Source organism: Tachypleus tridentatus, chromosome 13 (genome assembly GCF_004210375.1).
Source record: "Tachypleus tridentatus isolate NWPU-2018 chromosome 13, ASM421037v1, whole genome shotgun sequence".
Taxonomy (NCBI): Eukaryota; Metazoa; Arthropoda; class Merostomata; order Xiphosura; family Limulidae; genus Tachypleus; species Tachypleus tridentatus.
Genome location: NC_134837.1, coordinates 99123485 through 99149532, shown reverse-complemented (window position 1 = coordinate 99149532; position 26048 = coordinate 99123485). Strand labels below are relative to the sequence as shown.

General features: G+C 33.0%; 1 protein-coding gene across 1 annotated transcript in view; it reads right to left on the bottom strand.

Annotated features, from left to right (window-relative positions):
• LOC143239886 (protein GVQW3-like) overlaps positions 1 to 7155 on the bottom strand; it is a 127833-nt gene extending 120678 nt beyond the window's left edge. Inside the window, exon 1 of the mRNA XM_076481499.1 lies at positions 6508 to 7155. The gene's annotated coding sequence lies outside the window, so the exon portion shown is untranslated. The remainder of the gene's footprint in view (positions 1 to 6507) is intronic.
• Positions 7156 to 26048: the final 18893 nt, after the last annotated feature.

The following is a 26048-nucleotide window of genomic DNA, read 5'->3' as shown; positions in this document are numbered from 1 at the left end:
AATACAAAAACAATATATAATATTATTAAAAGGAAAGACATAATATTTGTGCTTTGTACAACAACTTGTTTGCTTTTATCGTGTGTATTTTCTGTAATAATGAAATATACTTATAACAGATTGCTCACTTAATTAGATTCGTTTATTGGTTTTAATCTGCATGCCTATCACCTTTATGTTTCCAAAAATATTGCCAAGATTTTACATATGTGTATATTCTAAGTATTTCTAAATGTAAGGAAAAGAGGAAACCTCACACACACACACACACAAACAATATAGGAAAGACAACATAATTCACTGTTACACCAGACGAAGAGAGCTCAACAGGCCCAAACTCCTTTTTGTCATTAATGTGTTCTTGTTTGTACGCTTTTGTATTTTGTATAGTTTGGTATGAACCACAATAAAAGTCTGATATTTAGGGTGTTTCCGCCAATTTATTCTATAATGTTTATCTTTGTTCTTTTGGCATAAACCACAATAAAAATCTGATATTTAGGGTGTTTCTGCCAGTTTATTCTATACTGTTTATCTTTGTTCTTAATGCTTTTTTAGTTTATTTATTCATTTTAATACATACACAAATATATTTTTAACTACACGATGAGGTTTTTTATATATCACTTTTCGCAGTAAGCTTGTGGCTACAATAAAAATAGCACTTTAATTACATTTATCAGCATTAAATATAGTTTTGGACTGTTATAATAGAAACGAAAGCAACATAATAATACTTCAGTTTAACAGATCAAACCACATAGTAGATTAATATGTACTTAATATGTAACCACTAAAGGGTACAATCCCGAAACTTTTCTGAATCCCAGGAATTCGAGATGTTATTGGCTTAAATTACGGAATTACAGCTAGAAGTCTAAATATTTTATTTATCTACGTTCTGTTTTACTTTAATCAAAAGCTACTAAACTATCTTTCTTTCTTCTCTATCTTAAATTATTAAAAATAACGTGAAAACAAAAGAATTGTAAAACATTACACAATTTCACGATACTTTTGTTATTAAAACTAGTACCTTATTTCATGAACGCTTAAACTGGATCTTTTTTATATGCAACTTTGACTACGTCACCATTAATTAGTAAAAATGGCCATTCAGTATCTAGACTTCAAGTAATTAAACTCGAGAACAAACATTATGGCCTATGATGAAGTTTAACCCAGAAACTTTATTGATTAAAAATGTTCATGCAATTTGATTAAGTATCATCTCTATAATAAAAAAAATATCAGAAGATATCAGTGCCGCTCCGATCCGAAAGGGTTTAGTACAATCCCTAAAATTCCCTAAGTGTGTTTTATAAATCTATGATTTGCAGAATCCTGCGACTGTAATCCGCAGTAATCACTGCCGAAGTTGAATTTAAAACAACATATAATTTAGTCCCTACAGTATTTATTCAGGCCCAGTGTATAGAACTTTTGACACCTGGTGTTTATTTACAGTTGGAGAGTAATTTGCAGATTTGGGTTTGAATCAACGTTCATGCACTTAGTGCAATGGGAATTTTATCTGACGTTGAAAACCCTGCAGAATGAGAAAGAATGTAATTGCAGCTTGTTAATAGGGGCAGTGCCCTCTCTGTAGTAAAGCATTTATAGTAATTCAATATTAGTTCATTCCCACAGTAAGACAGATGTTAATGGGTTTTAAAAATACATCCTCTATTAAATAAATTTTTTCAGTCTTATTTATAAAACAATCACTTGGCGAATCGAGTTGAAGTATGTAAAAGAAACATCAATGTCTTGAAAAATATTTCAAAGAAAGAATGTAAATGTGTAGAATATACGGTGTTCTGAAGTGAATTGTTAATAATAGTAACAACTCTAAAGCACCTGACAGGAATTTCTAAATGACTCCCTCAATATTATAAAACATTCAACAGTTTATAATCTCATATGCTGACACCAAAAAGCGTTTTTCGCGTTACTAACCTGCATTCAGTATTGTTCCAACATCGCATAGTATTCTTATAATAACTAAAGTAATATGTGCATGATTTTTTTTTTAAATTTCGCGCAAACGTATACGAGGGCTATCTGCGCTAGCCGCCCAATTTTGAAGTGTAAGACCAAAGGGAAGGCAGCTAGTCATCACCACCCACAGTGAACTCTTGGGCTACTCTTTTACCAACGAATACTGGGATTGACCGTCGCATTATAACGCTGTCACAGCTGAAAGGGCGAGCATGTTTGGTGTGACAGGGGTTCGAACCCACAACCCTCGGATTACGAGTCGAACGCCTTAACCCACCTGACCATGCTGGGCCCATATATGTACATGAATCTTTACTGTTATCTTCAATGCTGTCTAGTAGGATTAAACGTTTGTTTCAGAAATAAAGAAAAAAATGTTATTGACACCCTGAACTACAAACATAACATTTAAATAATAACAATTCCTATACAAATCCGTGCATGTGAGCAGCGAAAGCTCCTGGCAATTACAATCCTATAGGCAGCGAAATAAATATAAGGAGTTTACATTAAAGCAAAATTCTACATCGAGATTTTCAACTCTCGCAATGGTAAATAATGGATCCATAATACATAATACATAATAATACATAAAAATGACTCTATGCTAAACTACATAAAAAACAATGATTACCAGTTACTAATCCAGCAAATTTCAACGGTATTTTTCCTCCAAATATGTCTAAGTCAATAAGAATGAGCTGAAATAATAACTAAATAACAAAGCGCGTTCTTATAGCAACTGAACGAAAACAGTGAATTCTCAGATTCGTAGTCCACACATGATAACCACTAGACCATGTCTAGTCCTTTAATAGTATTAGAAGCTGTACGAAACGTAATAACTCATTTACGTTCTTTATTATTCAAAGTTTAGCAAGACTACTGAAAATGACATAATATGTGTGATTAATGAGCATTATACAAACAAAATGTTGGTCTAACATCACAATGTATTCATTAGATACATGCTTAAACCGAATTTACGAGTTCTTCTTCAGCCAGTCCTCATCTGCTTTAGAAAAACAATAAATATCTTAATTCACTCAGGTTCAAGTATTCTCTTACTTGACAGGGAGTTAATATCGGCCTGGCATAGCCACGTGATTGAAGCACTTCGTAATCTGAAGCTCGCGGGTTCTAATTCCCGTTACATCAAACATGCTTGTCCTTTTAGCCGTTGGGGTGTTATAATGTTAAGGCCAATCCCACTATTCATTAGTAAAATAGTAGCCCAAGAGTTGGCAGTGGGTGGTGAAGACTAGCTGCCTTCCCTCTAGTCTTACACTGCTAAATTAGGGACGGCTAGCGCAGATAGCCCTCGAGTAGCTTTGAGCGAAATTCAAAATAAATCGAGTTAATAAAATAACTTGGTAGCTCGCCTTTAGTAAACGTATTGTAAAGGTGGCTCAAACGTTTATTTTTGTTATGCATTTCTCAAGATAAATAAACCAGTTATTTGTGTGATATTTTAAAATGACTTAACCTCTCAAAGTGACTGTTTATATGTTAAATGATTTTATTTATTTTACTGTGTAAGTCAATCGTGCTTTTTTTCAAATTATTATAACCTAAGTTATTTGTTTATAAAGACGAAAAGCGGTACTGTGTTAATAATTTAAACTTTCATTTTTGTCTAAGCTCTGGCATAATTTCCAAACTGAATAATACTTAAACCTAAAAAACTTTGGTGTAACAAAATAAACACTATTTGCAACCAATTAAAACGTCCACACAACTGTTTCGTGTAACGTAAAATAAAGGAGTGTGGTTTTATTTTAATAAAATCACATCGGGCTATCTGCTGTGTCAACGGAAGGGAACCAAATCCCTAATTTTAGCATTATAAGTTCGTAGACTTCCTGCAGAGGGGCATAAAGTGAAGATTTTCGTTTCTTCTCTAAAGTGGAATTCTGCTTTCGCTTTTTCTGGCGAAGCTGCATATTATACCCACCGAACTCGGAATTTCACCACCGTTATACCTTCTAGCTGAGACTTTGGGGGACATAAAGTCAAATAAGATAGACCTGCGATAAACTTTAGCTAAAATACTGAGAGTAAAGATTTGTTGTAAAATCTTTGAAAATAATTTGCACTTACGCTTTAATATTTATAAACTGTCTATTTCAAAAATCCATAGTTTATAGATGTTAAAAACCATATTACAACTTGGACAGTTGATAAACATTGTTTTCCATCTGTATAATAGTCAATCATGTTTATAGAAAGTTAGTCTCACAGAAATCAGAAACTTTCATTTAATTTCACTTCATTATTCTGCTCATAATTATCGTAATAAAGCCAGCTTTCTAGAAATATAAAAACAGAATGTCAAGTACTATAGGTCAATAGCCGCAACAAATCTCTTAATTTAAGCTAAAAACTTTTCCAAAGTCTTTGCGTAAAGGACACTGAAGTCAAACTTAATCAGATCAGTTGAGAAATAAATTTCACAGGCGACACGTTTCCCCATGTAATTTAATTTAATCTTTTCATGAGAAATCAAATATAGGCGTTTTTTCAGTTTATCTTTATAACTATAAATAAATGCATTACATGTTAATTGCTACTTTAGTCCAAACTAAACTAAAAGATTAAATTGTTTTCATTTTAACATTAATTGTATGTCTAAGTATTGAGATTGTCTATATACATTAAAAACAACAACATTGATTTAATGAACTTCATGAAAACGTCTCGTTTACATGGAATCTGTATGAATGAAAAATGACATCCATTTTTTAATTGTTTATCAGATTAAGTCTATTTGGTTGCTTCTTTGGAGCTAACTTACCAATAAGGGAAAGTTACTATGATTTGGATTGCTTTTACAATGTAATTATGCGACTGACGACTCTAGTACAACATTCAATAAAACAGCTTGCTTGTTTGTTTCATTCTTAAATAGAAAGTTGCACAACGGACTGTCTCCACTATGCCTAGCACAGGAATTGAACTTTGAACTTGAGTGCTATAAACTTAAAATATTACCAGTACATAATCATAGATGGGGCTATGCAATATTTCTTAAAAACTGTGCATAAAGTAATATCTACATTATCTTTATTATTATTACAGTATGTAACAAATTTTTTTACTTTCTCTTGTTCCTAGGCAGAAAGTGTTATTTCCCAATGGCTTATAACTAAAGTAAATGGAAAAGACCTTTTTTTTTTTCAAACTTTGCTTTTGTGACCTGAGAATGTATAACGAAAACGTGATGGGAGACTATATTTGGGGGCTGATACGTGAAAGTGATATACATTACATCGCAAATCTCGAAAAAACACTCACTTCTAAACATTTTTGTTTATTTTTGTATAACTTTAGTATAAATACATGTAAATCTTGATCCAGATTCAGACCTCATGTAAATGAAAATGTGCAAATTTTCTCATTTTTACTTAGAAAATAGGTTTATTTCTAAATTTCATTATCCAGATCACAAAAGCAAAGTTTGAAGGGTTTGTTTGTTTTTAATTTCGCACAAAGCTACTCGAGGGCTATCTGTGCTAGCCGTCCCTAATTTAGCAGTGTAAGACTAGAGGGAAGGCAGCTAGTCATCACCACCCACCGCCAACTCTTGGGCTACTCTTTTACTAACGAATAGTGGGATTAACCGTCACATTATAACGCACCCACGGCTGGGAGGGCGAGCATGTTTGACGCGACGGGGATGCGACCCTCAGATTACGCGTCGCACACCTTAACACGCTTGGTCATGCCGGGCCCAGTTTGAAGGGAATAATGGTCATTTTCTGAACTTTTACAACATTAGCAATTATGAAATAACACATACTATCCAGGAACAAAATTTGTGTTACATATTGTTATTATTAACAATAATTATTATTACTATTTTGTTTCGTTCTTTGTTTCAGATTAATCTTTTTAACAAAATAGTAAATGTTTCTAAAATACGAAAATCTACCCTGAACAATATATATATGTATTAATATATTATTTCCGATTTCATACGCTCTTATTGAAACTAGTACCTGAAGCTACTAACTGTCATGACGGTCTTAAGGCAGTTTTTGCACATGACTTATATCTCTTTTAAGCTAAAGCAATTACCAAGTCTGGCCCTTTGTTTCAACTCTTGAACTGCATTACATGTAATATATGTGTATGTATTGTTTATCTTGATCATTTAACCGGCTTTTTCGTAAAATATCGTCCTAATAGTAATACCAAAAGCGTGTAATACCACTGAGAAGCAATATTATTCTACTTTCTCTTAAAAGTATGCTCACAACGTATTTAGTTCTGTAGTGTGAAAACAATAGTTTAAAAGTCATTTGAATAGTGATCGCATCTCATTTCACAGATACGGAATAAATATGTGGTTTTTATGAATATCTTTTGACAAAAGTATTTTCTCTGGGAAAAAGTAATTTTTATTCAACTCATCTATTTTGAGTCATTCCGCACGTCAACGACGTGAAAGAAAAATTAAGATTGGCGAATAATTAATATTGTAAAGGAAATGCGTTGTATACTTACGTAATTCGTCAATCTGTGGGGTCAAGGACATCGTAACAATAATGAGAACTACAGCAATTAAAAAAATCGCTCCACTGATCACCCCTACCACTATTGCCACAACCCTTGTTTCTGTACCTTCTCTGTAGTCCGAGTGGGCAGCTTCGTGTAAATTTGAATGACAGTCTGCTTGAGATACGACTCGAGTTGAAGCGATTTTTCCTCCAGACATTTCGTTAATTGGGAGAGATACCAAACTGTTTCACCGCATAAACACTGGCCATAGTCTCCTTGAAACAGAGGAGCTTTGTCCGTCGACTCCTTGAATCCGAAAATAAAACAAAAAACACGATTTTCCGCTTTCACGTTTCTATTTTATCACTGTGAGAAGCAATAACTAGAGCGAAAGAAATAATCAACCTACAGAGACTGATAGTTGTTATCTAGCGACACGAGATGTGGTTGTGGAGTGGTGACACAAAACTTTGTTTGGACGAACTTCAAGGTTATTTTCGTCTACTGCTATATACGTAGTCTTACACTTATCCTACTCAAGCTCTGAAATTCCATTAGCTGAACATGTTTTTCTTACAATCTTTTACTCCATGTTAAACCTTGTCTTCAGTTTCTTACTTCCACATACTATTACACATCCACCAATCTATCAAAATTTTGCAAAAAAAATATTAATCGTTTTTAATCACTACCGTTTAACATCTAGCAATAGCTGTTACATCAAATGTTTTTCTCATTTTTTTTGCATGCATTCTACCTGAAGCTAGCACACACCTGCGGTCTAACGCATCATGCCTTTTACCGCGTTCTACCGAAACAAAAGTGACTTCTGAGCATGCGTAGGAAAACGAAATAAAATCAATATTATACACTTTCGCAATAAAGCTAATCTATCTTAGAATTGACGTGACTGTGTAACAAAGATATAGCGAAAGCCTTTAACAACTGTAGGAAAACAGAAAGACGCAGATTTTGACGTAAATGTCGCTATATGTTTCAATTAATTTAATCAGTGGCATCGGCATACAAGAGAGTTAGCCTACAATACCGTAGGAATTTTGGACTAACATTTTTGTTTGTGCTTAACTTGTGAATTACACAACTAAGTGTTGCGAAACTATGGCCCACCCTCCATCTGCATCACATTACTTTCAGTTTGAGCCAAATTACTGAGTCGTTATTACAACATCTAAAACTGGAAATAAAATAATGTTGTTGGTAGCGCTACCTGTTGAGTTCTTACTGACGTAACTACAACTTGTGATAAATACACCTTTCAAAACAATTAAAGAATAATCCAAATATTTAATATTCAAAACTTTAGCAGAAAACAAATCGCATAAACTAAGTCTTATCATGAGCTTAAACACGGGAAAACGGTGTACGCATGCTCAAGTATACACGCATATATATCTATGTGTGTGTATGTATGTATGATGTTTTAAATGTGTCAAAATTAACTTAAGATGTTATCAAAGTGTACGATACTCAGAGAAGATTACAAACAATTTATAAGGAAGCACGCCCCCGAACCCCCTGTAAGATTTCGCCGCCCATTTCTGTTTTTTTCAAAATAGCCCCCTAATCATCCCTATCACTTCCTTGTTATGAAAATCAAGCATCTGATTACAAGTAATATTATCTTAAATGCAGGTTATTGACCTACATTTTTCAACCATGGCTAAGACCGTAGAAACAATATTTGGATGTTTTGTTCCTGAGGGAATTCATTGGACAAGCAAAAGCCAGCCAATCACAACAAGCTTTTATAAAATGGCTTCTTTAAGTGTCTCAAAGTGTGGTCAGCAGAAAACGAAACTCTTTGCAAACCAATATCTCAGTCTGTTGGACTTCTGCAGGTCAACATAAACAACACACGCACACAACAAGTACTTGTCGATTCTGGCTCATTGTAGCTGTTAACATCTGACTCTATCTTGGAACTTATACTTTGTAACTGCATCCAATTAGTTAAAAACACATTTTACAAGGCCATTCTCTGCACCAACGTCTAATAATATATATTATTTGCACAGCAAGGCATAAAACAGCTTGAAACGGTACAATAAACATGTCTAGCCAAGAACATTCGAGTAACATTATTTTTACAGATTGATTGCGCTTCATCCTGCAGCCAGATAATAAAGTTTCATTCTTCTGGAGAGAACATAGAACTTGATTCACCCCATTATCACATAGGAATATGACACACATAATGGCTTGGAATTATGTGTAAACAGCAATAAGCATTGTTGAGCTTACTGAGCTTGTAGAATGGTACCACTATGTATAAACAGAAATAAGCATTGTTAAGTTTACTATCTTACAGAATTGTACCACTAAAGCGTCACACATCATGTGCACCACCTTCTTCGACCCTTTGTGCTAACTAATGGATGCTATAACGAATACACGAACCATGCTAAACTAATTGATCGACATATTCTTTGAAGAAAAAAAAAAAGAGATTGACTAAAGGCAGTGACCTTTACGCTTATTTTGCTTCAGTCCCATCAAGCGTTAAGGGATTTTCTTGGGAGTTTCACCACATTGGGTCAAGTGACGTAAGGTACTAAAGACGCCATTCAAGCATCTAATTTAAACAGCTGATCAAGTAAAACTAAAGAACTCATCAGCCGTCTAATTTTAAGCTTTCAACATCGGCGCCAGGCTTCCATTGTTGTTTGTAATGATCATATTACATATTGCAACAAAATTCGTGAACTTTAGAGATATAAAACCATATTTCAGATAAACATAACTAATTATCAGATAACTACCTTGCTTAAAAATATAATTGAGGGGAGTGACTGATATCAGAAGAATTGTTTAGGTTGATCATCACTATAACATTACAAAGTTCCATTGTCCTATCATTGTTGTGAACAGTTTATGTAAACAATAGAAACATAATGACCTGTTTCAGCTAATGATTTAAGCTACAAATGGTGATTACAGAATGTTACTGGATCTAAAACGTGTGAAGTAATATTTTTACAGATGAGTGTACGCTTGGTGAAGCGTACATGCGTTTGTAAAAATACCAATAAAGTAATATACCGTGTATTTTGTATCCACGATTCTACTACTCAGTAGAAATAAGCTGATTTAAACATGTATCTTGTAACCCTGGTTCTCCAATTTTGTAAAAGTGAGCTGACTGATCCAAGTATTTTGTATCCTTGATTCTATTACTCCGTAGAAATGAACCGAATGAGTTGCGTATTTTGTATCATTAATTCTATTATTCCAAAGAAGTGAGATGAATGAGCCAAGTATTTTGTATCCCTGGTTCTTGAACTCCGTAGAAGTGAGCTGAATGAGTCACGTATTTTGTATCCTTGATTATATTACTCCGTAAAAGTGAGCTAATTAACACGAAATTAATCTGCCTGGTGTTTGTGTTCCTATTCCCATTAACCTATGTGCCTTAAACAACCCTTCCTTTAAGTTTATGTTTGTTTGTTTGTTTAATTTCGCGCAAAGCTACACGAGAGCTATCTGCGCGAACCGTCCCTAATTTAGCAGTGTAAGACTAGAGGGAAGGCAGCTAGTTATCATCACCCACCAACAACTCTTTTACCAACGAGTAGTGAGATTGGCCGTCACGTAATAACGCTCCCACGGCTGAAAGGGCGAGTATGTATGGTGCAACGGGGATTCGAACCCGCGCCTTTAAGTTCATGAAAACACACGTTTTACTTTGTTATATTCAAATTACAGTGTTTCGTTTTCTTTAACCAGTGAAAAATGGTTAGGGTTCAGTGCTAGAAGGATTTTTCGACTACAAGGTTGAGAGTTGAGAACGTTTCAAGATAAAGAAAAATCTTCATAAACGATTAACTATTGAGCATAAGTCAGACTAAGACACCGTATTGTAGCGTCCATAAGTCAGAATATTTATTTACAAGAAGGGATAATTAATTATATGAAACAAGTAATAATTACAGCGTATGTTTTTTTCCAATACCAAAGCCACATCGGGCTATCCACTGTGTCCGCCGAGAGGAGTCGAACCCCTGATTTTAGCGTTGTAAATCCGAAGACTTACCGCTGTCCCAGCGGGAAACTAATAATTATAGTGTCACCGATTCAAATTTTCATCACATTGGTAGATACAGCAGGCCGCCGTTTGGGCATGCTATTCTAGCATTGGCTGTATTTCACTTGGTGTTGTGATATGAACGTGACGTAAAGACTTGGACTACACTACCTTGACTTTTCACGGTAGCGCTTTTTTTATTTATTATTTTTCATTGTGTTTTCACTATATTTCCAGGTAGAGATATACTGCATGTTTATTGTTTCTTCTTCTTTCTTTCTTCTTTCAAACACTTTTCAATCGATCGTCATTCCTTCATTTTTCAGTAATTTAACTCATAACTTGATAGTTATACCTCGGTCCAATATGTCTGGATATTAATTTTCTCTTTTTTTATCGAGGCTTTTTAAGTAATTTATTGGATAAAAAATAAAAGAAACATAATGTATATTTTAGGCTCTTGTGTATTCATATTCACAGTTATCAAGATAAAAATTGACATCAGTTTCGTGTACTTAACACAATGATGTGCGAAACAGTTCGAACTGCCCATTTTACATGTTTATAGGTCAGCGTTCACACAAACGCAGAATTTTGGGGATACTGGTCAATTATCTGGCCTTGTTTCGACCAAGTTTTTTGGAATTTGATACAAACATGCTTTTCTATAAGCAATACACATTATTAAATAAATATGTTGGACTCACCAATTTTTAGTAATTATAGGAGGCGTCAAGATGCCAGAAAAAGCATAATTGTAGGGTTTTATAACAACTACTTCTTCATATTTCGACCAATTGACATGGTATTTATATATAAAGATAATTTTGGAGTTTTTGCCTTTTGCACAATTTTTCAGCAAAGAAAGAACAATTTAGAGTTTTTTGTAAACTATTCATATATATGTCAACCACCTTATCTGGCATTTCGTACAGAGATAATTTCTTGCAGATACTAAGCAGTGATACAGACAGTTCTAGATGTTTTTATTTTTCACGATTTTTCTGATGTCAAAAGTGGCCATATTGGTAAATGGTAAATCTCTGGATCAAATGTAAATTTAGTTGTGCTAAAAATATTGATTGATGTGTAAATAATGAATAATTTCTCTTTTGTGGAAAATAAATGAGTACTTATTTTAAAGCAATGGTTTGGCCATGATTAACTGAACATAAACTCTAAGTACTGTACTTTTCTACTGTATAACCGAAACATTGTCTTATGTGACACCGGAATAACGCTTTTCCCATTAGTCAACAACAGAGTACTTTTCCAATTGTGTCACATGGACAGCAGCTTTCTTTATGTATAACAAGGGCGGCATTTGTTTTTCTCATTATGCAATCAAAACAGCAATTGTCTCAATGTATAACTGGGATAGTGTTTTCCTACTACGTTATCAGACGCCTTCTTCTCATTATGTAACCTGTCAATGCCTCTTCCACTGTTTTAGCGAGACGTTGTTTTTCTTTACCGACATATTGTCTTTCCCACTCAATGGAATAGCACTTTTTCGCATTGTATGACTAAAACAACAGAGTTTCCATTACGTCACCGACACAGCAGCAATTCCACTACATAATCAGGACAGCATTATTCTTATTTTTTCCAAAGCAGCACTTTTCAATTGCACACTCTAACGGCATATTTCATACCGTGAGCCATAACGACAAAGAATTGCAAAGCAATAATTTTCTAGCTATAAATCACATAGTCAAACTTTGTTGGAACGTTGTTTTAGTCAAAATAACTTAGACATTTGTGAGCTTCAAAGAAATTATTCGTTCAAGACTCAAAGTTTTGGTGACTAATGAGTTGGAAGTTCTATGTTTAATTATATTATTAACTTATTAGTTAGCTATGTTTAAAACAGACTTAGATTCCTTTACTTGATAAATTACTTGCCCTCCAGTAGCACAGCAGTACGTATGCGGATTTATACCGCTACAAACCGAGTTTCGATACCCTCGATGAGCATAGCACAGACAGCTCATTGTATAGTTTTATGTTTAAACTACGAAAAACAATAAACTACTTTTCTATTTGTGTTAAGTGAATCTAAATACGTTTGGGTAGTTACTATTTTATTATTTATTTTTGAGTTACGAAAACATATTACGGTAATATGAACTGGTGAGAGTTTTGTAAACATGACTAGTAATGTCATATTTATTGCACTTCTCTAATTCCTGTTTTTTATCATTCTAAAAACAATACCTATAAACAAAGCTTCTGGATCTAAAAGCTTAACGTATTTTTCAGTGGAAACCAAAATTTAAAAAAAAAACTTAATTCTCTTCTATCGAGTTAACAACACGTGACGTAGACGTCATATTGATCCACTAGTAATAATGTCTTGAAACGATCTCCTGACTGGCTGCCAGAGTTTATTATACCCAGAAAGTCTTTTTGCATGATATCTATTACCTTACAGCATAGAGTAATGTCACAATATGCTTTCACACTGTTTGAATAAAGCGTTTCACTGATGTCCAAAAAAGGTCCCAGTAAAGTTGACGATACAATTCGATTTATTTAAAAGCTAAAATATTGAACAGAACTAGTTTCTGCTTATTTTCTTTTTGCTTGTAAGCTTGATTATACACAATAGGAGATAAACGTTTGTTTCAGAAATTCACACATAGTTACACAAGAAACTAACCAGCCGTTCCTACTTTGAAACTGATGAGCTCGAGAGAATACACTTCGTGAATAGCATACACCGCAATCTCTAGTTTAATGGTGTGATTTCACTGTCACTCTTTAAACTCTCGGATTCACAGTCGCGCAAATGATTGTTAACTTACTTCAAATTTTCAGGAAGAATGTTTTTTAGAGTCACTAGAGCTCTTTTTTAATTGCTTAGTTTTTGTCATAGGACTCTCTGTTCTACCAAATTATTTTAAACATTGAATGTAGAACTCACTTTGATAAAAATGAAAACTCCTTCATCCCTTTTGAATATTAGATTTTGAAATTCTTGAACTTGCACTCTTTGGACATTAGATTCTAAAATTAATGCAACAGCACATTTTGAGAAACAGGTTTAATAAGGCCCACGTTGGACATAACAGTCTGAAATCTGTTCCTAACTTTAAGTAGCATCCCTACACGTTTCTTCGAGACTCGGGTTCGGCCTATGAGCTGACCAAACCTGTTTCTGGATGTTATGTCTTTCAAACTACTGGACACGGCGTATGGTATGTGTATTATCAGGCCTAAAGGAGAACAGCTTTGTCTGTACTATCTTATCAGTATAGGCAATGAAACGTTGCACAGAATATTACAATGCAGCCAGGTATCCAATTCCAACAGACCAAGTCCAAACTTACTGAAAGAGGTTCGCCATCTGATATTGCCCTTATCGTTTATTGTAACTGGGAAAATGCAGTCATATTCAAAGCAATTGCTAAATTGGCATTAGACCCAGATCGTTCAGTACATAGCAACCAATACGTAACGAGAATGTATCCTATTTTTCATGGTGGTTTTTCATTGGTTTTCATCCAAGTTTCTGCAATGATTTCCTTGTGATAAGCGGCTTAAGACCGTTTATGAAATCTAGCAACACGAAGCTCACAGTCCTAAACTGTCCTGGACGATTTGTTTATTGCTACATGTGCGATTTCATTTTTAAATTTTTAAAAATATTTCATTTAAATTTTCGCAAGGATCAATAATCTTGAGTTATTACATCAAGTGGTGTTATGTTTCTTCTATACTCATATTATACAAGTCCTGTATCCAGTTCCGTTCCTCTTTGAAGGTCTGTGGAATAATTTCATCTTAGTATATATTATGTAATACTTTCAAGAATCACCTCTTTTTAGGTAACTCTTAGATATAAATACTGTAAAAATAAGTGATGTCGTAAATTCTGCGAGAACGAATAAGCTATTTGCATTAATTTATCTATAAAGTGTGTTATATCAAAAGTTTGACTAAGAAAAAAGAAAACACTTAATGTTTCAAAATATACAAAATAATATAGTACACATCTGTTTAGATACTTGTATTTTGTGGAAGTAAGGTTTAAGCCTATTCATCAAAATATAAAAACCAAAGTCGATTAGTAGAATTCCTGTTTGAATTAAAACATGAACATAATAACACAGCATAATACAATTTATAATATGTCCAGTAGCAGGTTTTCATCAAGAAAATTAAAACTATGTGATAAGATGTTACTTGTTAAATTCGAAAAAAATTTGAATTGTTAACAGGAAATCAAACAGTTTCAAAACCGAAGCAAAAAAAACAACACTTGTTTAGACATTTAGAAAATGAAGTTCTCTTACCATGACATGTTGTTCTTAATTATATTTCACGTGCACTACACGTTGCGGCGCTTATCACACAATGAAACTGTTTAATTATTACACACACCCAAAGAAACGTAAGTTAAATAACTTGTCTTAGATGTAGGGATTTTCAATACAAGGTGATGTCATAAACACCAGTTGAAAATTAAAATAAACATTTCACTAAAGTTCTACTTTTCAAGACATGCTTTAAAAAAAGGAAGGGGCAACAAAATAAAAAACACTTTAAAATAACAAAATGTATAGTTGTGAACGTTTGAGTATGTGTTTCGTAGAGTATCACCCATATTTAGTTTTTCTGCAGTACTGTCTTAAAAAGTATGTTCAGAACTGTCGTCGGCGTTAATATGTTCTAGAAAACCGTGAAATCCTATCTGGTTTTAGTTATATATTACGTAATATGTCAATATATCCACATACTCCAAAACTATAGAGCTGTTACTTTGGTTTAATAAAATCTTTCATTCGACCATAAATTTATACTTCTAAATACAAGCGTAATATTGGATAGTTTAATTTTGTTAAATAGAAATGAAATTATGAATATTTAAAGTGTCTGTACTAATTAAATAAAGTTTTGTTTTTTTTATATAACAAAACTACTTTGGGTTATTTGCTGTGTCCCCGAAATTTACCAAAGTTCGTGGACTTGCCGCTGTCCAAGTAGGAGACAATTAGATAAATATACTTAAAATTATATTTATTTACCGAGTTAAATAAAAAAAATGTGTTTGGGCTTAAAGAAAATAATAAAATAAAATAAACAATCCTTAATTATTACTAAGAAGCTCGGACCAAAAGTAAACTTCTGTATTTGTGTGTGTGTGTGCGTGTGTGAATATTAGAACTGAAAAGTAAACTATGAGCTCATAAAGTCAAACATGCTATCCCTTTCAGCCGAGGGGCCGTTATAATGTGACGGTCAATCCCACTATTCGTTAGTAAAAGAGTAGCCTAAGAGTTGGCGGTGGGTGGTGATGACTAGCTGCCTTCCCTCTAGTCTTACACTGCTAAATTAGAGACGGCTAGCACAGACTGTCTGTACTAACCATACCTAATTTAGTAGTGAAATAATAGATGGAAGACAGCTAACTAACACAACCTATTGCCAACTCTCGGACTACTCTTTTTACCAACAAATAATGGAATTGAACCTAACATTATAACACCTCCACTGCTATACGGGCAAGTGTATTCAATGACAGGGTTCGATCCCGCAACCTGTAGATTACAAGATAACCACATTTTGGACGGTTTAATCATTTGTTTCAAGATTTTAAGATGTTTTCACACTTTTGAGAAAGTCATCTTTATCATGATATAAAAGATTGTTTAGTTAGGTATTAATAATTATTTTAATTGTAAGTATTTTATTATTATTTAGTTGTGTTTTATTTAAAATAATTAAAAGCAGACGATTACTGTAATTTGTGTTTGAAACTCATTGATGTAGAGAATATAGTAAATGGAGAATTAAGTAATAAACATATAAATAGTGTGAGGTGAGAGGGAGAAAAACAGCAACAAAGACAATAGCAGAAGAGGATAAAGTGGCTGTCAAGGAAAAGTTCAACGTAATGTTAACTGCGGCAGAAGTTATAGGCCTAGTGATTAACATAGGCCTAACGTTTAATATCTTGAAGTAAGACTAACAGTAGAAATGTAGATAAGACTACTTTATTCCATCAAATTATGGTTCTAAAGTAATTGAATCAGCCTGGATGCACTGTGAAAAAACGAACAGAGAATACCTAAAGCACGAGGACCAGACGATTACTGAAAGAGCAGTATACGACTGCGGTACCTTGCACAAAAATTTAAGTAAATTATACAAGGAATACCAACGCCATAAAAATATAGAAAGGTAGTTCTGCTTGTCAACTGAAATTTTAAAGCAACTGAATACTTTTTACAAGAAGAAGAGAACTATTTAGTGTTTATGATATGTCTATAATGTCTATAGTGTAAAAAAATTGTTGTACATACGTTTAACTAGCTCCGAATATAGACATTATTTTGAAAGAAAAAAAAGAAAGAAAAACAACCTGACGATGACCGAAGAAGGTCGAAACGTTGTTCGCTCTTCTATGTAAAAGTGTTTTCTCAGCCCAAACGAGCCGTTTTTGCATATAAAAAACAAAGTTTGTTGATTTTTAATTTTATCGCCAACAAGTCACAGACACCTACTGTAGGAGAATCCTAAGCTCAATAACAACGCAGTATACATTTATGCCATTACGAAATATAAGTGAAAGTCTTTTATTTTGACAACCTTAACAACTGACAACCTTCTCCCTGCTTTCACCAAGTCACAGGAATTTTATCATTATAACGAATACAAAATGTTCGGAATTGTTTCAAACGTCTTCCCAGAAAAATCACCAAATATTATCACTTTTCACAAACTATACCTCGTTAAAAGTCTTTTAAAATATATCTAAACTGATTACGGATAAAAATACTGCACAAAACATATACAATCACATGAATAATTTGAGCGCAAACAACTCACATTCGTCAAGGTTTGAGAACTGGAAATTACTTCGTCTTCCTTGGATCATGCCATGACAGTTATTCATTTATTTATTTGAAATGTGTAATTAACAAAAATATGTTTTCAATTTAATACAGAGACTTATTTTTAAATGTACAGCGGACCCTTTTAACCAGAAACTTTTTATCGAGATCCATTTTCCGCCACAAACCCAGGGTTTCGCTATCTTAGAAGAATTACGTCAATCTCAAATCCATAAACTAAACCAGTATGGTGTTAGTAAATGTATAAAAAAGAAAAATACATTCATGCTTATTTTAAACATTAAAACTCACTGTAAATGAGAAACGAAATACGTCATTACTTACAAAACATCAGTCGTTAACACTGAAGATCCAGACAACTGTTCATAAACGAATCACGAAAAAGAACTATTATTTGTGTTTGTCAGAAAGTTAAGTTATAGCTGTGAATTTCATTTAAAATCTTGACTGTTTATTTTAATTTTCTTCAACCATACTAACCCCCCAGTGGCTCAGCGGTATGTCTGTGGACAACGCTAAAAACCGGGTTTCGATACCCGTGGTGAGCAGAGCACAGATAGCCTATTGTGTAGCATTGTGCTTAATTCAAAACAACAACAAAACAACAATCATACTATAATCTCTACCGGTGGTTCAGCAGCAAGTTTGATAGCTTGTAAACTTAAACATAAGGGATCGAGCCCTGTGATAGACACAAAGCAGATAGCCAATTGTGTTGCTGTGCGCTTAGCAACGAAATAAATAAATAAGCAGTCTTGGGTAATGTAAAAATATTAAAGTAAACTTCCAAGTTCTTTGAACTAATGCATAAATGATCGGGAACGTGATTTAAAGCTAAACATAAATCTGAGAGTTCTTTTATAAAGGAAAAAAAATACTTGTTCAACTTTCGGTCAAAGTATCATTTATGAATTGCAAATACTTACACACTTATTATTATTCAGCAGGCTTGTAAAGAGATCATACTAGGACACAAAATATTAACAAAACAGAGCTATAAGTGTATTTTTAAAGGAAGTTGCCCAAATCAAAATGCTGTTATAGCTAATTAACACGATTCTAGTAATTTACTCAGGAATGTTGCCACAGCCCCAGTATACAACCTGTAAGTTTACAGACTTACAACGCTAAAATTTCATCTTCCGTTATCGAAATAATGCAGGTTTTTAACTACATTAAAATATACAAATAGTAGCCACTTATGAATGTCTAAAAATATTTTAAAGTCACATCATTCAAGTCAATTCCACGAGATGGCACTATAACAAGGACTTTCTCAAATTGAAAATACTACCCACAGCTTAAAAGTAAACAAATACCCAAAGAAAGCAAAACAAACTAATTATATACAGCTAAAAACAGAAATACATATTTTTTTCTTTTATATAAACAAACTAACACGCAAATCAACAACACAACAAGGGGATTTTTATGGATTTTTTGAAGCTTACACCAGTGAATTTAAATAAAGGATGCATTTTACAATAAATTATCAAAAGTAAGTGATTGTACACTCGCACATGACACTTTCTTTCTTTCTTTTTTTAGATAAACAGAGATACAAGCAATGTAAAGCGAAACCGCAATTTCAACAAGAATCGAATACAACAAAGTAGAAAATTACACTTTTAAAACTCAGTTCATCAAACTTTTAATCTCAAGGTGAACGACTAAATGCAAACTCTGAAGAATTGGTGGATTGTTGTTTCTGTCCTTTGAATGAGAAAAATAGATTTAAGACCAAGGTATTGTTACTCATTTAGAAACAATATTTACATGTTTCAGGGCCAGGTGGTTTAAGGCGTTCGACTCGTAATCTGAGGGTCGCAGGTTCGAATTCCCGTTGCACCAAATATGCTCACCTTTCAGCCGCGGGGGCGTTATAATGTGACGGTCAATTCCACTGTTCGCTGGTAAAATAATAGCCTAAGAGTTGGCAGTGGGTGGTGATGACTAGCTGCCTTTCCTCTCGTCTTACACTACTAAATTAGGGACGGCTAGCACAAATAGCCCTTGTATAGCTTTGCACGAAATTCAAAAACAAACGTATGGTTCAGTTAACAATTTAATTTAATTTTCTGTATAATGTCTCAGTGATAAGCTTTAGAGGGTTATAGCTTTATAATCTGTCAATTCCCGTATTTGTACAGCATTTCGTTTAAACAGCTTATATAGTATAGTTTGATTAATCAAATAAACCTGACTAATTTCATTTCTCTTTAACTAGATGATCGAAGGACTCTAGGATATTTAATGGAAGTATATTTATTTATAAAAATGTTAAAGTAAAAACGCACAAGTTGTACATACTGAAATACTTTGTGAATATATAAAAATTTTCGGTTTTTTTTGTTCCGTTATGTGTAGTAAAATTGTTTATATCATTCCATAAATTTCATTAATTTAACATCTCAAAGAGAAAACATCTATGCTTTTATAAATTGATTTTATTACATAAATTCGAGGTTCAATCTAACACAGTGTAAACAGACCATTGAGCTAAAACAAACACATTTATATGTGTTTTAAATGTAGCAATTAAATGGGAAATATTTCTGTGATACATCCATTTAATGGTTCCCTAGCATAACGTAGAATATGTTTAAATGTGTTATGCTGGTTTTTGTGATCTATAAAACGTTGTTTTAGAAATCACAAAGACAAACTAATCCTGAAAAAAGTTTAACTTTTCATTTGAACACAAATAAATCATTGCATTAGTTCATAGGTGAAGAAGTGACATAAACATCAAACATTTGTTAAAAAATCTAAATATATAATTAAACCGGTGCTCTTAATATCTTAATAAATAACTCAACCAGAAATAAATATTATTAATTACATCTTACCTGCATATCAATATTTTTTATAAAGACAGGATAAATGGGTTTAGTGATTTGATCATTTGTCAACGATTGTCTCTTGTGTATTGTGTATTTTATCATTTTAAATATCCTGGTCCAATTTTGATTGATATAGTACAGGGTGGATATAGATACTAGATTCAAAAAAGAGCGTCGTTTTTGTATTCTAAGCACATTAGCTACAACATTTGTTTCTGAAGATTTTCCATGCAGTTTATTTCATACTTTATGGGGAAAAATTAACGTATGTGTATATGAATTAGATGTTGATAAGAAACTAGAAATAACAGTCTAATGTCACAGAGTGTTATATTAAATGGCAACGTGAACGTAAAAACGAGCATTGCAAGGTACAATGAAAAATATTTTAATAATTTTTGTACAATAAAAAATCATTCAGTGCATATGTTTTTAAGTTTTATGTATTAGTTTTGTTTCTTGCGAACTTCCATTTAAGTAGAACGTTTGTGAACTAGTATTTTATGTAAGAAGTCGAAGTTTATTTTATTTTTTACTTTTTATCGTGATCACAAAAATAAGCAGAACATTTGCTCTCACCAGCAGCACATCTGTAAATTGAGAGCTTATAACGTTACAATTCAGGATTCGATTCCTGCAATGTACAGAGTACAGGTAGTTAGATGTGCAGCTTTGCTTTTAAAAATAAAACTATCGTTTAATTTTATGTGCATATGTGTTTGACTTTAGTTTTAAAAAGGTAATATGTTCCTTACTAAAGTTGTTGAATAGTTTGTTATTATTTAAAATAACTCCCTTGCATTTACCAGTTGTACACTTTGTTATGACAATTTGTAATATTTTCGTAGATATCATGTGAAATATATTGGAACGTTGCATTTCTCTTAAAAAGGAGGGGATAATGGAGCTTTTTTTATGTTCGAGATGTCAGTAAATTATTTTTATTGACTCTCGGATATCATCTAAACCAATTTATAGAAGTATACTCCACTACACAAAGACTTAAACTTTTCTTTATATATCTTAGTTCCTTAATATAGTCTAATCATACTATATTGGTAAAATCACTATCGTATGTAATTCACTTGCTTTTATGGTAAATTTCAAATTATCGTGTTATTTCTGTACTCAGTGTAATTTTCAGATGCACCTCTTTTTACATAAGTCCTCTTAGGGATAATTCTCGGCGTCTCTGGATATATCATCACACGTAAGAACGTTACAACAGTGTATTAACTTACACTCACTACTGGCTTGAATTTTTGTTGTGATCTGTTCAGATAACTTCCCTTGATTAGAAGTTAATATTTATTATTTTACTAGCTGGAGTGCCTGTCTAGTGGACGGAAGTTATGTAAGTTCATGATTAATGAAAAGTTATGTCAGACCATAAAAAGTTGCTTCCCTTATAGGTAATTGTAAATAATGCTCCTAAAAACTGTAAAACACAAATGTAAAACCGCATATATGTTTGTATCTTCGCAGGAGCCCAACAATCCTTCAAGCCAAATTTGATGGAGATCCGTTAACAGGGGATGAAGTAGCGGTAAAAAAGCGTAAGAATGCTCATAAATACAGGAAAACGCAAAACTGAACATTTGTATTATGTTCCCATAGACTCAATGAACCTTCATTCCAAATTTGATGAAAATCCACCCGTACACACTCTGCGAAAAGATTACATGGACAGATAATAGACAGTACTGTTATATTTATATAGGTAATAGATGGAAACATTATAAAATCAAAAAGATATTAAAAAATAATCTGAAACAACAACGCATCCTGTCGGATTGCGCATGTATTTAGCAAAACCAGTTTGTTTGTTTGTTTTTTTCGCACAAAGCTACTCGAGGGCTATCTGTGCTAGCCGTCCCTAATTTAGCAGTGTAAGACTAGAGGGAAGGCAGCTAGTCATCACCACCCACCGCCAACTCTTGGGCTACTCTTTTACCAACGAAAAGTGGGATTGACCGTCACATTATAACGCCCCCACGGCTGGGAGGGCGAGCATGTTTGGCGCGACTCGGGCGCGAACCCGCGACCCTCAGATTACGAAGCGCACGCCTTAACGCGCTAGGCCATGCCAGGCCCAAAACTAGTTTAAAAGCCTGTGAGTTAAACATTTAGTAGATGTTGCTTTTGTTGTGTTCCGAATTTCAAAAAAATATCGGTACAGTGTTCTTTATTGGTTATTATATAATTATATTTAGATAATGAGATATAGAAATGTGTAGATAAAACCAAAAGAAATACATAGGAAGGACCTGAAATATTTTAGGATATTACTAACTTTACTGTAGTTATGTGTGGATATAAATGCTAAGATTGTTTCATATTTTAAAAGAGCCTTTTTACTCGATATTTAAAGATTTTCGTAGACCTCCTGATGGTAGAAATACAGGTTAAGAAGACATACGCCTAAATAAAATCGTAACTCTGGTAAATGAGATCCTAGATCGTAAAGAATTTCAACATTAAATTTTTTTTTGCAGTTTTTGTTTATATATGTTAACTTGTGGTTAAACTTACTGAGCTGTTGTAATTGAACGTTCATAAAGAAGACGTGTGCAGAATATAACTCATATAATTCCCTCAATTACATACATAGCTGAGAAAAACTATTTAATTATCTCACGTCAAGATATTTTTTTACGCATAAATATAACATCCGTGACATTTTCTCAGGTTTACTCACGATTTTAAACTTGTCACAAGTGATACAATGTGAATAACTAACGTTATTTAGTTACAATGGCACAGTACCAAATTATCTGGATATTGAATGGGGCTTTTCATTTTTCAATCTCCATTCTATAGAGCAAACGTCAACTAATTAGAAATCTTTATTTTGCAGTAACACATTTTTTAATGATCGCCTTTCAAAGTTTATTAAAGTTTTAGAGAAAAAAGCGTAAAAGTAAAGGTGTGTCTTGAAACATTCTATTATATTTCTTTTTTCCACGCAGGCTAAATACTGAACACATTGTAAACTACTAAGGTGAAACATATTTAGCTGGAGTGTAAAGATTGATAAAGTAGGCTAAATACTGAACACATTGTAAACTACTAAGGTGAAACATATTTATCTGCAGTGTAAAGATTCATAAAGTAGGCTAAATACTGAACAAATTGTAAACTACTAAGGTGAAACATATTTATCTGGAGTGTAAAGATTGATAAAGCAGGCTAAATACTGAACACATTGTAAACTACTAAGGTGAAACATATTTATCTGGAGTGTAAAGATTCATAAAGCAGGCTAAATACTGAACACATTGTAAACTACTAAGGTGAAACATATTTATCTGCAGTGTAAAGATTGATAAAGTAGGCTAAATACTGAACAAATTGTAAACTACTAAGGTGAAACATATTTATCTGGAGTGTAAAGATTGATAAAGCAGGCTAAATACTGAACACATTGTAAACTACTAAGGTGAAACATATTTATCTGGAGTGTAAAGATTGATAAAGTAGGCTAAATACTGAACACATTGTAAACTACTAAGGTGAAACATATTTATCTGGAGTGTAAAGATTCATAAAGCAGGCTAAATACTGAACAAATTGTAAACTACTAAGGTGAAACATATTTATCTGGAGTGTAAAGATTGATAAAGCAGGCTAAATACTGAACACATTGTAAACTACTAAGGTGAAACATATTTATCTGGAGTGTAAAGATTGATAAAGTAGGCTAAATACTGAACACATTGTAAACTACTAAGGTGAAACATATTTATCTGGAGTGTAAAGATTCATAAAGCAGGCTAAATACTGAACAAATTGTAAACTACTAAGGTGAAACATATTTATCTGGAGTGTAAAGATTGATAAAGCAGGCTAAATACTGAACACATTGTAAACTACTAAGGTGAAACATATTTATCTGGAGTGTAAAGATTGATAAAGCAGGCTAAATACTGAACACATTGTAAACTACTAAGGTGAAACATATTTATCTGGAGTGTAAAGATTGATAAAGCAGGCTAAATACTGAACACATTGTAAACTACTAAGGTGAAACATATTTATCTAGAGTGTAAAGATTGATAAAGCAGGCTAAATACTGAACACATTGTAAACTACTAAGGTGAAACATATTTATCTGGAGTGTAAAGATTGATAAAGTAGGCTAAATACTGAACACATTGTAAACTACTAAGGTGAAACATATTTATCTGCAATGTGAAGATTGATGAAGCAGACTAAATACTGAAGACATTGTAAACCGCTAAGGTGAAACATATTTATCTACAATGCAAAAATTGATAAAGTACCAGACAAAAATTAGAAATACTTGACACCAATTTCTGGTTCCTGTCGCCTCTACCAATACTTCATGTGGTTCCTTTACTTTGATAGCTCGTGCTCAGTTATACGTTTCCTCTGAAAATTTTCGGTCGTATAAGAAACAAAAGTGTTTAACTGCATTAGCTGAATCGAATAATGGGGTTTACTTTTACATTTTTAACTACAGCATAGATGAAAGTTCAACAGCATTTAGTAGATTAATTCTACTTAATAATTCCATTACTATGACCATTTTCGAGTAAATTTATTTCGAAGGTAAAGAGATAAAAAAACAAGTTATTTATCACAGTCAACACAATAACAAATTGCTTCTCAAGACTGTTAGGTCTTGTTCATTCATGGGTGTACTAGACTTATTTTTAAAATAAATTATACACACACACATATATATATATATATCATATTAAACACAATGCAATTTGCACTTACAGTGCCATTTAGTTACTGACTCGATAATCAACGGAGTAAATGCAAACGTCATGGTGTTTAATATGATATATACATATATATGTTTGTATAACAGGTTATTGCGTATTCGGAGAACACACAAACATACAATTTGAAACATACAATTAATACCAAACAATGACTTCAAAGAATATATTTACCCATTAAAGTAGAATGTCTCTCTCGACTGTATCAAAATCTTATGAGTCTACTGCTCGTTTCGTATATTCAAATAGTTTTAAATTACTTTTTAAATATAGTAATCTATGTACGAGTTCAATAATAATAAAATTCATATTAACGTGGTAGTTGTTTGTAATTAATCATAAAAATACACAATAAACTGATATCGAATCCCGGTTTTTGTCGTTATAGATCCGCAGAAAATACCGCTTTGCCACTGGGGGGGGGGCTTTCTCGAAGCTCTACACAACTTTTTTTAAAGTTATTAGTATAATCATTCTCAGTTATAAATTAAATTTACGTCTTATTATTTTTAACTAGTTATCCCTAAAGCTCTTTTAAGTTTCAATTATAAGAGGCATTGTGTGTTTATTTTATAAAAGACGATACTAGCCACTGTACTAAAAGGGTTTATAAATATAATCATCCATAACACAACGGTAATTCTGAAGGCTTATAACGCTAAAAACCGGTTTTCGATACCCATTGTGTAGCTTTGTGCTTAGCTCCAAACAAGCAACAATTTAAGTACTTGTCCTTTATTAACGAAAATACTAAACGTTGTTCTCTGGATATCTGAAATTGGAGATCAATTTGTTTAAAACTGTATAACAATATCCAGCGAACCTGCAAGTTTCGTGTGCAGGGTATCAATAGCTCCCCCATCCTCCTTCTACAACAGCGATTTTTAAACTTCTTTTGTTTGTTTGTTTTTAAATTTCGCGCAAAGCTATACGAGGGCTACCTGCGCTAGCTGTCCATAATTTAGCAGTGTAAGACTAGAAGGAAGGCAGCTAGTCATCACCAATCACAGCCAACTCTTGAGCTACTCTTTTAACAAAGAATAGTGGGATT